The sequence below is a fragment of the Mustela nigripes genome, chromosome 2 (assembly GCF_022355385.1).
Source record: "Mustela nigripes isolate SB6536 chromosome 2, MUSNIG.SB6536, whole genome shotgun sequence".
In the NCBI taxonomy this organism is placed as follows: domain Eukaryota; kingdom Metazoa; phylum Chordata; class Mammalia; order Carnivora; family Mustelidae; genus Mustela; species Mustela nigripes.
Genome location: NC_081558.1, coordinates 27375824 through 27391470, shown reverse-complemented (window position 1 = coordinate 27391470; position 15647 = coordinate 27375824).

The following is a 15647-nucleotide window of genomic DNA, read 5'->3' as shown; positions in this document are numbered from 1 at the left end:
TGAGAAGAAAGACTGGAAGCCTCTGATCTTGATAAATGGATGAAGCAAAGATCCTTTAGCCATTCTTCTTCTTTTTTTTTTTTTTTTTAAGATTTATTCATTTTAGAGAGAGAGAGCTCAAGCAGGGCAGAGGGAGAAGGGGAGAGAGAGAAGAAAACTCCCCACTGAGCGCAGAGCCCAACGCAGGGCTCCATTCCACAATGCCGAGATGGTGACCTGAGCTGAAACCAAGAGTGGGACACTTAACCAACTGAGGCACCCTCTTTTAGGCATTCTTTTTTTTTTTTTTTTAAGATTTTTATTTATTTATTTGACAGAGAAGAAGAGAGCTCGAGCAGAGGGAGGAGCAGGCAGAGGGAGAGGGAGAAGCAAGATCCCCACTGAGCAGGGAGCCTGATGTGGGACTTGATTCCAGGGATCTGGGATCATGACCTGAGCTGAAGGCAGCAGCTTAATCGATGGAACCACTCAGGTGTCCCACCCCTTTAGGCATTCTTAAGTGTGAACATAGTTAAGTAGCTAAGCTTGGTTAAGACCAGAACAAAGGGGAATTTAGAGTCTCTGCCCAGAGTCTGGAAAATGAATCTTCTGGTTAACTGGATGCCTTGGGGGTAAATTTAGCATCTTCTTATTAAAGGCAAGAAGCCTTCCAGAGCGCTTGCCTGGCAGAAGACCATCTTCCCCAGGCACCAAGGCCTGCTAAGTCCAGTAGCACCCCATAATGAACATAGCTATAACCTAAATGTCTTTCCTGAACAAAACATTAAAATGTTCAAATGAATCATACATTTAAAGAAACAGTTGCAAGATAATTTAATTCTGCTACCACAGTTTTATTGATTTTCTATGTTCCTTTACTTTTAAAATATACTAGATGCAATTAACCTTAGTGGATTTTGGCATTTGCTGTTCCTTAGAGTACCATCAACTTTAATTAGATTCTAGAAATGAAGTAACAATATCTTTTTTTTTTTTTTTTTAAGATTTTATTTCCTTATTTGACAGAGAGAGACATTGTGAGAGAAGGAACACAAGCAGGGAGAGTGGGAGAGGGTGAAGCAGGCCTCCTGCCAAGGAGGGAGCCAATGCGGGGCTCCAACCCAGGATGACACCCCCCACACACACCATGTCCTGAGCTGAAGGCAGACACTTAAGGACCGAGACACCCAGGCACCCGGAAGTAACAATATCTTATCAATAGGAAGACATTTTGAGGATGGAAAAGCCAGTATCAAATTCCACCGACTTTAAGAAACATTAAAAGCCAAACTTATAAAACAGAGAAGTTAGTGGGATATAATTTACATTTCCAGAATTATTCCTGACTTTACAAAAGCATTCACTGCAGGGATCCTTTAAATAGCAGATTTCTCTTGTACATTTGAAATATTAACTAATTTACAAAAAATTCCCTCTTCGGGGTGCATTTATGTTGTTAATCTAGGCTCAGGGCATTCAACGAAGCTTAACTCTTCTCCATATGTACGCAGAGTAATTGGAGGCAAATCACTTCACTTCTCAGATAGCAGTTTCCATATCTCTCCTCATCCAGACTATCACTCAGAATTGATGAAAGGGGTAAACATCTTATTCTTGAAAGTGTTTTGTAAACTTTAAAGTTCTTTTCAAATATTTACTTTGATACAAGAAGGAAGGAAGGGCTCTAGCATTCAGACAGTGATACACGTTATTTGATTTTCTCTTTACCACATTGTTACTTGAGTCATACCATTACCACATGAAGCTTCTGTGACTCAGACCTTGCTCACACAGCTACTCAGTGATCATTCTAGAATATTAAGCCTGGTCTGTCTGTCTCCAAACACCACTCATTCTACTACGTCACACAGGTTCAACTACTTGCTCCATCACCTATTAATAGTGTGACTTGAGCAAGTTAATGAACCCCTCTGAAATGCAGTCAGCTTGTCTCAAGATTAACATGAAAATATGTCTTACCTCGAAGGTTTACTGTGAGGACTGAATGAGCTGATACATATAAAACCCTTGGCACTGTGCCTGACAGACTAAGTACCCAATATATATATGGATTATTAGCAGGTTTTGAGCCTCCTCCATGGCCCTGCAAAAAAAAAAAAAAAATAGTTTTCAAACCCAAACAAAATTTAGGACACACCTTAGCACAAGCAGGATTTAAATATCTATAAATGGAAAAGAATGGTTTTTCTAAGCAGTAACAGAAGATGTTATTTTGTGATATTACCATAGTATTTCTCTTATGCATGCTTAGTAAAAGCACTAGATTTAGTATGAATAAACAGGAAACCTGGATTCTTAGCTGAGTTATTAACTATGAATTTTGCTTGAAGCAAAATCTCTGTGTGTTTCAGCTTTCTTTACTATCAGAGATTTAAAAAATGAGAAAATTACAGAAGTAATAACAATATATAAATAAATCCAAATGGTACTGATCTTTTTCCTTTTCCCAAAATGGCCTACCATTTTATTTGAAATAAACCTTACTTCCATCAATCACTATAAAAGCAGGAAAAAATTAAAACAAGCATCTATTAGAAGTCAGTTAGAGTGCTACCAAGACAGTAAGAATTTGAAGGACCAAGATCATAAAAAGAAAAGAAACCCGGAAAAGTGAACTGGCATTTGGCACTGCTTTTCCCCTCTGAAGAATTTGTAAATTCTCAAGAAGTATTTATTTTTTTTTAAGATTTTATTTATTTATTTATTTGACAGAGCGGGAAAGATCACAAGTAAGCAGAGAGGCAGGCAAGAGAGAGGGGATGAAGTAGGCTCTCTGTCGAGCAGAGAGCCCGATACAGGGCTCGATCCCAGGACCCCAAGATCATGACCTGACCCGAAGGCAGAGGCTTAACCCACTGAGCCACCCAGGCGCCCTTCAAGAAGCGTTTAAAAGATAAGAAAAACTGAACAGAAAATCGTGTCTGAAAGCCTGTAGAGCTGAAAGGAGTTTACTGCAGTCTCACAAAATTTGTGGTTCTCAGTTCACCCAGCAGGAGGGGCCCAAGTAAACACTTCAGGCTTTAGTTGGTATTTGTGAAGTGCTGTCATTTCGGAGTATAAACTCTAAATAGAATAGCTCTCACAGAGCTGAAGCCCAGCTTTGTACTTGTTCCACACACGAATGGATTAAACTGATATGCAGCCGAGGCCGCCTGCAGGCCAAAAACAAACGTAAACCTCCCTGAAGTAAGAGATGATCCAGAAATTCGAACTATCTCTATAATCTTTATAAACAATGACCCAAGTTCAACTAGAAGTAACAAAGCATGACAAAAAATTACCGAAAAGTAAAAATAATGAAAGACCATAGGAATAGACCCACAGGAGACACAAATATTAGAATTTTCGAATAAGGACCTTAAGGATTATGTTTTTAAAAGTACATGACAAAATGGAGAATTTCAAGGAAAGACCTGAAAATTATAAAGAAAGAGTCAAATTAAAATTATAGAACTTTAAAAAAGCCCATAAAATCCAGTAAATGAAATTAAGGACTCAATGAATAGGTTAAAAAGTAGAATCAATCCAGCTAAATCAATCAATCTAGAATCAATCAATCTAAAAAGAGAATCAATAGACTAGAAGATAAATTAGAAGAAAATATCCAGCCAAAAGAGACAGAGTGAGAGGAAAATATTTTTAAAAAGTGTAAGGGCCATGTGGGCTATGTGCAGAAATTCTAATAGGTATAATTGGAGTTCCCAAAGAGGAGAGAGAATGGGAGCAAAAGCAAAATCTGAAAAGATAACATCTGAAATTTTTTTTAAAAAACTGGAAGAAGATATTAAGCTATAGACTCAAAAAGTGCTACTATGAATTCCAAGTAAAATAAATACAAAGAAAAATCACACCTAGTCACAACAGGACAAAATTGCTAAAAACCAAAGACAAAGAGAAAAATTTAATAGCTAGAGGGAAAATATCACATTACTTTTGGAGGATCTACAGTAAGATCAAGAGATTATTAACAACAGAAACCAGGGATGCCTGTGGCTCAGTCATTAAGCGTCTGCCTTCAACTCAGGTCATGGTCCTGAGGTCCTGGGAAGGAGTCCGCATTGGGCTCCCTGCTCAGCGGGAAGCCTACTTTTCCCTCTCCCACTCCCCCTGCTTGTGTTCCCTCTCTTGCTATGTCTCTCTCTGTCAAATAAATAAATAAAATCTTAAAAAAAAAAAAAAAAAACAAGAGAAACCAAAGACAATGGGATTATCTCTTCAAAGTGCCAGAGGGAGAAAGGTTACCAAACCTACAATTCTAAGCCCAGTCAAATTGTCTTTCAAAAATGAAGTTGAAATAAAATCTTAAATTTGCAGACAAATTACTTTCTATTGCTGAGAATTATCTCAATGTATAGAAATACCCTATTTTGTTTACCCACGGATCTATTAATAATCATTTTGGTTTTTCACCATTATAAGTAACACTGCTGTGAACGTTAGTATGCAGATATTTGGATGGACATACACTTGTTTTCATTTTTCTTGATTATGTCAAAGGTGGCACTGAATTATAGTGGGTAAAAGTGGTCCTTTAAATACATGATGCTGGGGCGCCTGGGTAGCTCAATGGGTTAAAGCCTCTGTCTTTTGCTCAGGTCATGATCCCAGGGTCTTGGGATCGAGCCCCGCATCGGGCTCTCTGCTCAGCAGGAGCTTGCCTCCCTCCCTCTCTCTCTCTCTGCCTGCCTCTGCCTACTTGTGATCTCTGTCTGTCAAATAAATAAATTAAATCCTTAAATAAATAAATAAATAAATAATGCTATGTCAATTATCCATATGGAAAAAGTATCAACTGACCTCCCCAAACTCACACCACACACAAAAATCAATTCTAAGTGCCTTGTAGATCTAAATGAAAGAGAGAAAGGAAGAAAGGGAGAAAGAAAGAAAGAAAGAAAGAAAGAAGAAAGGATTTCTAGAAAACAAAGAGGATCATATCCTTAGGACTTTGGGTTAAGCAAAGATTTCTTTTCTTTTTTTTTTTTTTCAAGCAAAGATTTCTTAAACAACACAAAGCCCTAGCCATAGAAGCAAAGAATCATGAATTCTGCTACATTAAATTGAAATATTTCCACTTATCAAGAGGTACCAGTAAGACAGTTAAAAAATAAAATAAAATTTAAAAAAAGCAAGACATTGAGGGGTATTTTTTTTTCTTTTTTTGGAATTCATTTATCTTGCAAAGGCTCCAGAATAAAGAATTCCTATAAATCAATGAGAAAAACAAAAAGACAATCGAATAGAAAAATTGGTAAGAGATACTTCATAAAACAGGATATCTAAATTGCCAATGGACTTATTAAAAGATAGTAAACATCATTAGTCATCAGGAAAATGTGAATTAAAATCACAACGAGACAGCACCACAAACCCACTGCAATAGCTAAACAAACTAGAATACTTGAGTTTGTTCCGGTGGTATACGCAACCTACCAGAACTCCCTGAGACTGTGGTATGCATACCTGATGACCCAGCAATCCCTCTTCTAGATACATACTCAGCTGGTATATGTTTATGTGTCACCAACACATAAACATATGTGTTCTCATTCTCTTGATAGTGTCCTTTGATGCACAAAAAAGTTTTAATTTTGATATTTTTTTTCCTTTATGCCATGAAGAGTCATCATTGATGGTGAGAGAACACTTAGAGGATGATTGAGAGCTCCTGAGGTGCTACTAGTGCTCTATAAACTTATAATTTGTACATTTTTCTGGTTACACCTTTTCTGGTGACTAGAAATATGACTGGAAAACAGAATGAAAAGATAGCCAAGTTAGTCGGTTTGGTTATCAGTTTAGGTCACTGCTGTGCTAAATCAATTAACTGTAGGTACTAGTCATTAAGTAAAACCAAAAATCAGGCTTACTTAAATATTTATTTTTAAATGTTCATTTTCAAAGCACTAAAAATTAATAAGTGTTAGGTGTGTTTACTTTATTATTTAAGTGAAATTGTTATAATACTGTTAAATTATACTAATTAACAATATAAAATATAGCCAAGCATCATCTTCTTAGGTTTTCAGGTTCCTGCAGTCAGAAACTACCTGTCTCCTCCCCCATTATAGTGCATATTAGATAATTAATTATGCGCAGGTATGCATATCATTTCTAAAAGTCTATTTCATAAAATGTATCCAAAAATATTTTAACTGTACTTGCTCCTTGACTCATCTATTTCAGTTTTAGAAATATTCAGTTATTCTGAGCAAGTAAACAAATCTATGCAGGATATTCCCTGAAGTATTGCTTATAATAGTAAACAATTGGAAACAATTGTCCAACAACAGGGTATTGGCTAAATAAAATGTAGTCTGGTTAAATAAAACACTGTCTATACATGCTATAGAAAAGTATATACATCAATTAACTTTGCATTTTAAATCTATACTAATGTGAAAAGGTAAAATAAATAATTCTATTAAAAGTTCAGTTCAGAAAACCATGTGTATGGTATAATCTCGTGTTTTAATGTGAGAAGAAAGTTGAGAAGGACATAACACCTTAGTAGGACTATCTCTGGGTGGTAAAATTACCGCTAATTTTTTCCTTAATTTGCCTACTTATAATTCTAATATTTTTTTTCAGTGAAATGTCTTATTTTGTATTAAACATACTTAAAAGGCAGCCTTCCCTCTGAAAATGAAATTGGTCATCTTGGATCAGATTTATCACAATTTAATTATTAGTTTGTGAGATGGCATTTTGCAATTTTCATTAAGTGGATATGTTTACACATGCACAAGCACACACATATATAAATATGATGCAATGACCATCTTCATAACAAGCCAACACGTTTCAATTTTAGATTAAAATGTCTGTACAACCTTGCAAATAATATTTCCTATCTACACGTCCACACCAGTGCATCACCAGCACATTAGCAGAATAAAGAAGAAAACAAACCAAACTTTATTTTGATCTATCATGGGAACACCAAATGGAAAAACAGTATCTCAATTGTATTATCCATTTTATATTTTGCTGCTTTGTTTTGATTTGTTTTATTTGTTTTTTGGATGGTTGTTTATCTCATTTACAACTACGTTTGACTGAAAAACAGAGAACCAAAGGGTAGCCAATTTAGTGGGTTTGGTCTGGTTTAATGGTCAATTCAGATCACTGATATGCCAAGTCAATTGACTTTGCAGATATTTGCCATTAAGCAAGACCAACAATCAGATCAACTCTGCCAAGTCCAATTTGAATGTACTGTCAGACACAGCCTTTGGCAAGAAGAGTTCACTTCCTCAGCTTCTCCCCAGTCTTCCTTTATCCCAATTTGGTAAGCTTTCTGCCACAAAGGAGAAAAACCAAGACTAGAAGGAAAAAATTACAGTTTTTTTAGTTTCAATTACAGGAGCTAGACAAGATAACCAGAGATCCAGAAAGAGCCTTTAATATAGCAATTGATTCTTTTCTCTCACTGTGGGGAATGGCTACCATTGGTGTATCATTAAGACAGACAGTTTCTACTCAATTTAGTTTCTGCCAGAAGCCAGAAAGTACATTCAACATGTTAACAAGAGTCTATGTAGTCTTTACCAAAATGTCAACAATGTAGTATGTCTCTGTGCCATATAACTTATTGGATTTCATGCTGGAAGAAATATTTGGAGAAAGGCCTGAGAACCATTTTTGAGTTACTAAAAGTGCAGAGCTGAAATTCTGTTGACCTAAAAGTGTGAGATCGATGTCTTCGGAGGAGACACTCTCATACTCTGAACTGGGTTGAATGATAGAAAGCTCATTCGAGGCTTATGACACTGTGGTTTACACCTAAGCTATCTCCTGGATGTCTTTCTAACGAGGACTTCTGAATATAATAAATGGTAACATTTGTCACTGAAGTAACTCCCACCTCAACTGCATTCTGAAATTTATCATTTCCTACTGTGTAGGTCATGTGAATGGTATATTCTTCTGTCAAAAATATAACTTTCAACTAATAATTCCATACCATTCATCACTGGACTTCTCTGCATCACCATCCAAAAGGACAAGCCCGTTTACAACTCTATATTTTGAAAGTGAGTAATTTTTATAAGTCCAGTTGCTCTTATATTTATTTTATTTTTTTAATTAATCAAACTTTTCAAAATTTGGTGCATTATATTCAAACAATAGAATTACATTTTAAAATAACTAGTATTGACTTTACTTAGAAAACCAAGGAGAAATCCAGAAAATGAACTGAAGACTGTCCTTGTGAATTAAAGCTTTGTTCTGTCAGTGCTTTTGTATCAGCTTCCAAGATGTGCAGCCCATTGCTGCCAGTTTGGTTAGAGACTAGCAAAGGGGCATCTCAAGAAATCTCTTATTGAAAGATATTTGGGAAACACAATAAACAATGGCTATCCTCATGTAAATTAAAATTGCAAACTAACACATTAAAAATTGTGAACCCGGCAATAAACTTTTAAACCATTGCTTAACCCAGTGTCCACATCTATGAAAAAGCCATATTTGAGAAATACCAGTTAAACATAAAAGAAGTTCCTGGAAGAATACTGTCCAATAGATATACAATGTAAGCCATATATGTAATTTTAAATTTTCTTATAGCTACATAAATATAAACAAAAAGAAAAAGTTGAAATTAAGTTTATTAATATCTTTCATTTGATGGAACTAAAATATTTTTCAAAATATAAATCATTAAATAACATATTATTAAATTATATTGTTATATTACTAAATAATAATATAAATTATTAAAGAGAGGTATGCTTTTTTGGTAACAAATCTTTAAAATTCAGAGTGTATTTTACACCACCTTGATTCAATGTAACCATGTTTCAAGTGTTCGATAGCTACACGTGACTAGTAGCTACCTTACTGGACAGGCACACATCAAAATTAATGATGTCATGAATTTAAATGTTTAAAATGTCATAATATTTTACAAATTGATTATAATCCAGCTAATCAACAAATGATATGTAAGGTAATTACATATTAACAATTATTATTTAGACAACAGTACTAGGTTGAACTTCTTGTTGCCAACAGAAACTAGAATTGCTTAGTTATGTCCAGCAGCTTTTTCAAAACAATAAGATTTTTAATGTATTTTGTTAATTGCTATATCCACAGAATAGTGCCAAACATATAGTTCATGGCCAACAAATATTTGTAAAATGAACACCATTCTCACTTAGGAGAAAGTCATATTTATATCACATGGTCAATAAATGCTTTAGGTTTGCCTTATTCAACATACTATGTACTATTCAGAGCATCAACTACATGCAACTTACTAAGTGGTATAGTTTAACAATTGAATAAGCCCTCAAAGAAGGAACTGATAGCAGGGGTTAGCAAATTTTTTTCCACAATGGTCCAGATAGTAAATATTTTAGGTTATGTGGGCCATGTTGTCTCTACTATAACTACACTCAACTCTGCCATTGAAGTACAAAAACAGCCATAAGCAATATTTAAACAAACAGGCATGACACTGTTCCAATAAAACTCTACTTACAAAAACATGTGGCAGGTCATATATTGCCTGAGAGCTATAGTTTGCAACCTCTGGTTTATACCATATAATAAGCAGCTTAAATATATAAGACCTAATTACAACCCCACTTACAATAATGACAGAAAAGATCGAACACCTAAATAATAAAAAATCAACTTAGAAAAGAATTGGACAGAAACCATATTGAGAATTTTGAATTCTACTACAGAATATATGTGAGCCATATCTCCCCCAAAAGCTAATTTCCTGAAACTATAAATAACACTGAAAGTGAATAAATTAATATAGTAATCCAATAAAAACTGGGCAAAGTCAAAGAAACACAAATGGCTCTCAAACACAGAGACGATGACCAGCCTTATTCATAATAGAAAGATGTAATTTGGAACTCCAGAACTCTATTAGCAAGAAGAGGGGAACAGGGAATTAGAATTGGCACCATCCTTTTGGAGAGAAATTTAGCAACATCTATCAAAATTACAGATGCATGTCTCAGCAATCCCACCTCAAAAAAAATTTTTCCCCTGATGATAAACACACTCTTGCTCATGCGTGAAATGATATAACACACAGGGTTATCCACTACAGCTTTGTTTATAATAATGAAAGTTGTGGGAAAACCTTAGTCCATTATTAAGGGAGAGTTAAAGAAATTATGATACAGCCAAAAAATGGAGTACTATGCATCCTTAAGAGAGGAATGAGGATATACTTGAGGTGGGTGGATGAGGGTTCTCTAAAACATGTGGTGGACAATAAAAGTACAGAACAGTGTATACAATATGATACCATTTCTGTAACAAGCGAGGAGAAAATAGATGATAGGTAGAAGATAGATAGATATTAATATATATGACATATGTGTTTGTGTGTTGTTATATAGATTAAAATAACTCTGGAAAGATACAAAGAAACTAATAACATTGGTTTCTTATGGACTGGGGAAAGGAATATGTTGGTAGACAACGGTGTGGAAGGAAAGCTTTTCACTGCATACCTTGCATACCCTACCTTTTGAACTTCAAACATATTCAAAACTAAAAATGATATAAAATAAATAAGAATGAAACAAAGCAGAATAAAATAAACATTAAATCAAAGTGTGAGCAACATGATCCACAAGGAATAAGAAAATGAAGGTTAATTTGATGGGATGAAGCATCCTTCTGGGATCAGTGCATGCCCCTCACTTGTAAAATCAGATATGTTTCATGTGTTTACAGATAGAATCACAAATGAAATAAGGGAATCAGGCCCCAGCCTCTGTCCCTCATTTCTCTTGCAACTATCCCTACCCCTACTTGGTCTGAAATGTCTACAATAACTTGTAGCTATATCACCAACAGGAAGCTATAAAAACCATCCCATAGATTTCTCCATCTTATTATCAAGGAAATTTGTCACTTGGTCAAATGCCTTGCCAAAGTAATCACTATACCTCACATTAAAATTTTGGAAAGCATTTAGACCCAAAAAACGCCCAAAAAACAGAAACAAAAACAAATATAATTAAGCAGCATTCCTTTATTCAGCAGGTACTTACTGAGTGTTTACTGCTAGGGCACTGTTGAATATGGTAGAAGTACAATAAAGGTTAAGACACATGTGATCATAAACCCCACTGAATTTGTATTCCAGTAGGAAAGAAGCTAGGCAATAAACAAATAAAGTCAGTGCAATATAATTTTATATAGCCATAAATGTCTTAAATAAAAACAATAAGGTAACATTTTATGGCTATTAACCTGGATAGGGTTTCCATACAGAGCCCCAAATGATAAGACTACACTGTCTTTGGCATTTCCTCAGTCCACTGGTCTCGTGAATAATCAGAAGAAAAAACAATACTATTTTGGCCTGACTTGAAAAGCCTGTGTTCAGAATGAGTCATCACCACTTTTTTTTTCCCCAATTATCCACAAAAAGTAATTTTGAATTACTTCAGATCTAGATCAAGCTTATTAGCAAACTGCTTTTTTTTTATCCTCTCCTTTTGAAAATTAGGATGCCAGACCCTACCCAGGATTCTGGAAATTCTCTGACACTCCATGATTTCTCAGAGATTACCAGCAGTTGTACAACTGCAGTTCTTTGATCAGGGCCCTGGAATGGGAGTTGCCTATGACTTTTCAACTAAGCTCTAGTTAAGGGCCAAGTGTTCTTCTTCAAATCTCTCTTGGACTTGAATTCTCTTTTTACCGATTTTTAGTCTATCCTTCTGGCTTGAAGATCATTCTCCTTCTAGAAGAACAAAGAAATCAAAGCAAAATCAAAGTTGGAAGGCACTGCCTTTTCTCTCTTATTTGTTAAGCATTACATTACCTGCCCCAAGCAGGTCTAGCCTTTCTTTGTGCTGCAAATATAGCTTGAAAAATCCTTCTGGGCTGTTCTGAACTATCCCATAAGAGTAGCTCTTCTAAAAAATAAGCTCTCATCTGTTCCTTTCTATGAATTTTTTTTTCATCTGTTGAGACAAGTTTACTACCTCTTCAACTCTTAAAATTTGCATGAACAGATCATTTGTTGTCAGATCACTGTTTGTTATGATCACACACACAAACACACACGTACCTCAAACCGATTTCAAAAAAATAAAAAGTCATCAAAGAGGAAAGCCAATAGAGCTGTAGTTTCATTCACTCCAGTGGCCTTGTATGACTTTTCCCTAATTACAACAAAATGCCTGGTGGGCACAATATGCCTCCAGAAATATTTTTATTCTCTTTTTGAGCCTGGGTTTTGTTGGTTGAAACAAAGCACTGTGATCTCTCTTTTTTCCCTCTGGAGGTTTCTTTCTTTCTGGTTTGATACTTTATTAAGATAAAAGGTGAACAGATTTTCCTTCGTTTCTTCTTCCTACAGAAGTTCACAAGACCTATCTAAAAGGATAATATATTTGGCCTTAAGGAAGTGGTTGGGCCTCAAGCATTTGCGCACTTTCTTGCTGGCTCTCTCTGGGTCATTGTAGATGACCACCTGAGTATAGGAAAGGAATTAAAAAAAAAAAAAAAAAACTCACATGAAAATAGGTTTTTTAAAATTGAGCTAAAATTACCTCAAGGGACCATCTAAATACACCCTCAGAAAAGATAAAGTTACCTTTTTTCTCATGCTCTCTCAGCTGGAAGAAAAAAATTTCCGGATAAAGAACAGGAGGGCCACCCATTCCACCTCAGAGAATGTATTGCCCAAAGCCAGCTATGAAAGTATAGACCAAAGATTTATCTTCCCATCTGTTTGTCCGACAGTTTGCCAGTCACTGAGGTTCATGCTCTCTATTCTCTCTCCCCTCTCTCTTCAATACAAGTAGTTTTCAATTGTATAAAATAACCAGTGAAAAGAAAAATCTCTAAGCACTTCGATTTACCATACCAGAATCTGACAAGATAAAACTGCACAAAATTTTACTTATAAGCAAACAAAAATGTAATGCAAACTTCAATTCTAAATTAGAATAACATCCTTTCTCTGGACATTTCTTAACAAAGAGAGATGTTATCTAGTAAAATAAATTGGGTTTTTAGCTTGGTTTTATTGGGAAATAAATTTCTCTTTTCAAGTTTTCTTCTCATCAAAAGTTTCTTTTTGTTCCCATGCTCCACTTCTTGTTTCCTTCTTTTCTTTCTTTCATTTTGGCTTTCCTTGTGAGAGACAACCTAACTTACACTGGTCAGGCCTAAGGGTCACCTAATTAGTCCAACTTGGAGACCAAAAACCTTTGTTTCCTAATAAGCCATATTTGTTTTTCTGAATCCAGATTTCGATTCCACTAAAACAACTCTGTGCACTTTGGAGAAGAGAAAATATATATCAAAGTTAAAGTCTATAAGGAAAAATTAAAAGAAATATACCCCAATTTTAAAATAATCAAAAGTTTGAAAGAAAAATAAATGACTGGGGTGAAAAACGATATTGCAAAGGATCCTAATTCAGAGAATAATCAGAAGAGTAGAGTCTACCCAAGCATCTCATTGTAAAATAAAACAGTATATTTTGTTAAGAGTTGCAGAATTGGCTTTTAAATTACATTACAATGAATGTAAATTGTCTTAAAAGGACATGCTAAACCACTGGGATTAGGGGATTTATTACTGCAGCATAATTTAGATGCACCTAGTTGCTAAAATAGAGATGTAGTGAAGATTAAATAAGATTATACATATTGAAAGCACTTAAAATCATCATCATCAGGTGGTGCCTAATATGGTGCAAAATAATAATAAAGTACTTTGCACATAGCTAATACTTCAATAAATGACTGCTTTTGTTATTGTTAATGTTTTTGCTTAAGTCCTGCTGCTCCTCTTCCCACATCACAGGCTGCTCTTGATCCACTCTGATTCCCACTGTCAAGGAATTTATTACTATTGAGGAAATGTCTCAATCTCTTAGGGATGGAATATGCATCAATTGGTATATTGAAGTTAAGTGTGGCTTTGTGCCAATGTAGCCTGCCACATGCCACTTGGAATCATCACCCTCTATATCTGACCCAGAACAGGTCTTTTCTCTCTTTCTCTCTCTCTCTCAATCTCTGTCCTGGCAATATGTCTCTTGCTACTCCATCTGCCTCTGGTTTTGCATCCTTGTTCCTTGCTTTGTGATAATGGATGTTTCCTTGCCTACTTCTTGACAAAAAGTAACTGCCTAGTAGAGTCCAAGTTGAAAAATGTTCTGTAAGGACAAAGAAAGAATTCCATGACGTTTTTAAAAAGATTTTATTTATTTATTTGAGAGCGAGAGAGAGAGAGAGAGCACGCACAAACGGGGTGAGGGGACTCCCTGCTGAGTAAGGAGCCAGATGCTGGGCTCAATTCTGGAACTATGGGATCATGGTCTGAGCTGAAGGCAGACACTTAACTGACTGAGCCACCCAGGTGCCCCAATGACATTTCTTGCAGGAGTTCAGGAATTTTAATTTAACTATTTTACACCCACTATCATACACGGCATGAATGCTCACTATAGGGACATGGCAATGATGTCCAAAAAAAGGAGGAGGGGAGGAAAGAGAAAGGAATTAAATATAGGGAAGGAAAATTACAATATATATATTACATATATATATATACATATTATATATATATATGAATATTTATTAGCTCCTTTGATAAGCACTGTATATACATTATCTGTTTCTGAATATCTGTTTCTGAATAGAAGACTTTAAGGGGCAACTCTAGACAGTTTTCCAGAACATCTGGTTAAGTCTCTAAGTTTCATGCAATTAAAACAAAGAAATGGGATAAGAGCCATTTGTCAATGGTGTCAAAAGTTCCATGTCCCATGCAAGGTCGTGTAGAAATTAAGACCCTTGTGCACTGCTGTGGCTATGTAAAATAGTGCAGCCACTGTGGAAAACAGCATGGCATCTCTTCCCCCAAATTAAACATTCAATTACCACATGATCCAGCAATTCTGCTTTCTGGTGTATACTAAAATAATTGAAAGCAGGGACTCAAACCGATATTTGTACACCAATGTTTATAACAGTATTATTCCCACTGACCAAAAGGTGGGAAAAACTTAAATACCCATTAAAGATGAACAGATAAAAAAACATGGGGAACATACATATTATTCAGTCCCCAAAAGGAAGAAAATTTGGCATATGCTACTCCACTGATGAACCTTGAGGATGTTATCCTAAGTGAAATAAACAAGCCAGTCACAAAAAGACAAATATTGAATGATTTCTTTGTAAGTGGTACCTAGAGTGATCGAGTGATCTAGCTGGGGGCTAGAGGGAGGAATGAATGGCGAGTGGTTTAACAGGTACAGAGTTTCAGTCTTGTAAGATGAACAAAGTTCTGAAGGTGGGTGGTGGTGATCATTGCACAACAATGTGAATCTATTTGATGCCACTCAAGTGTCCACTTAGAAATGGTTAAAATGATGAATTTTAAGTTATTAAGTTTTACTACAATTTGTAAAAGAAAAGTCCCACAAGCCGTAGACAACGTACACTGAGGTTCCCGGAAGGACCCGCCTGTAGGAGGTCTGTGCTCTTCCCTCTGATGTATGGGGAACCGCAGTCATGAGGAGAGGATGAAGATATGGATGAAACCGGTTAAAGCAGAGCAGCCAGGCAATTCAGTTGGAAGTATTCTGACATTTAATTTAACTGAGGTTTCCCAAGCATTTGATGTTTGCTTCC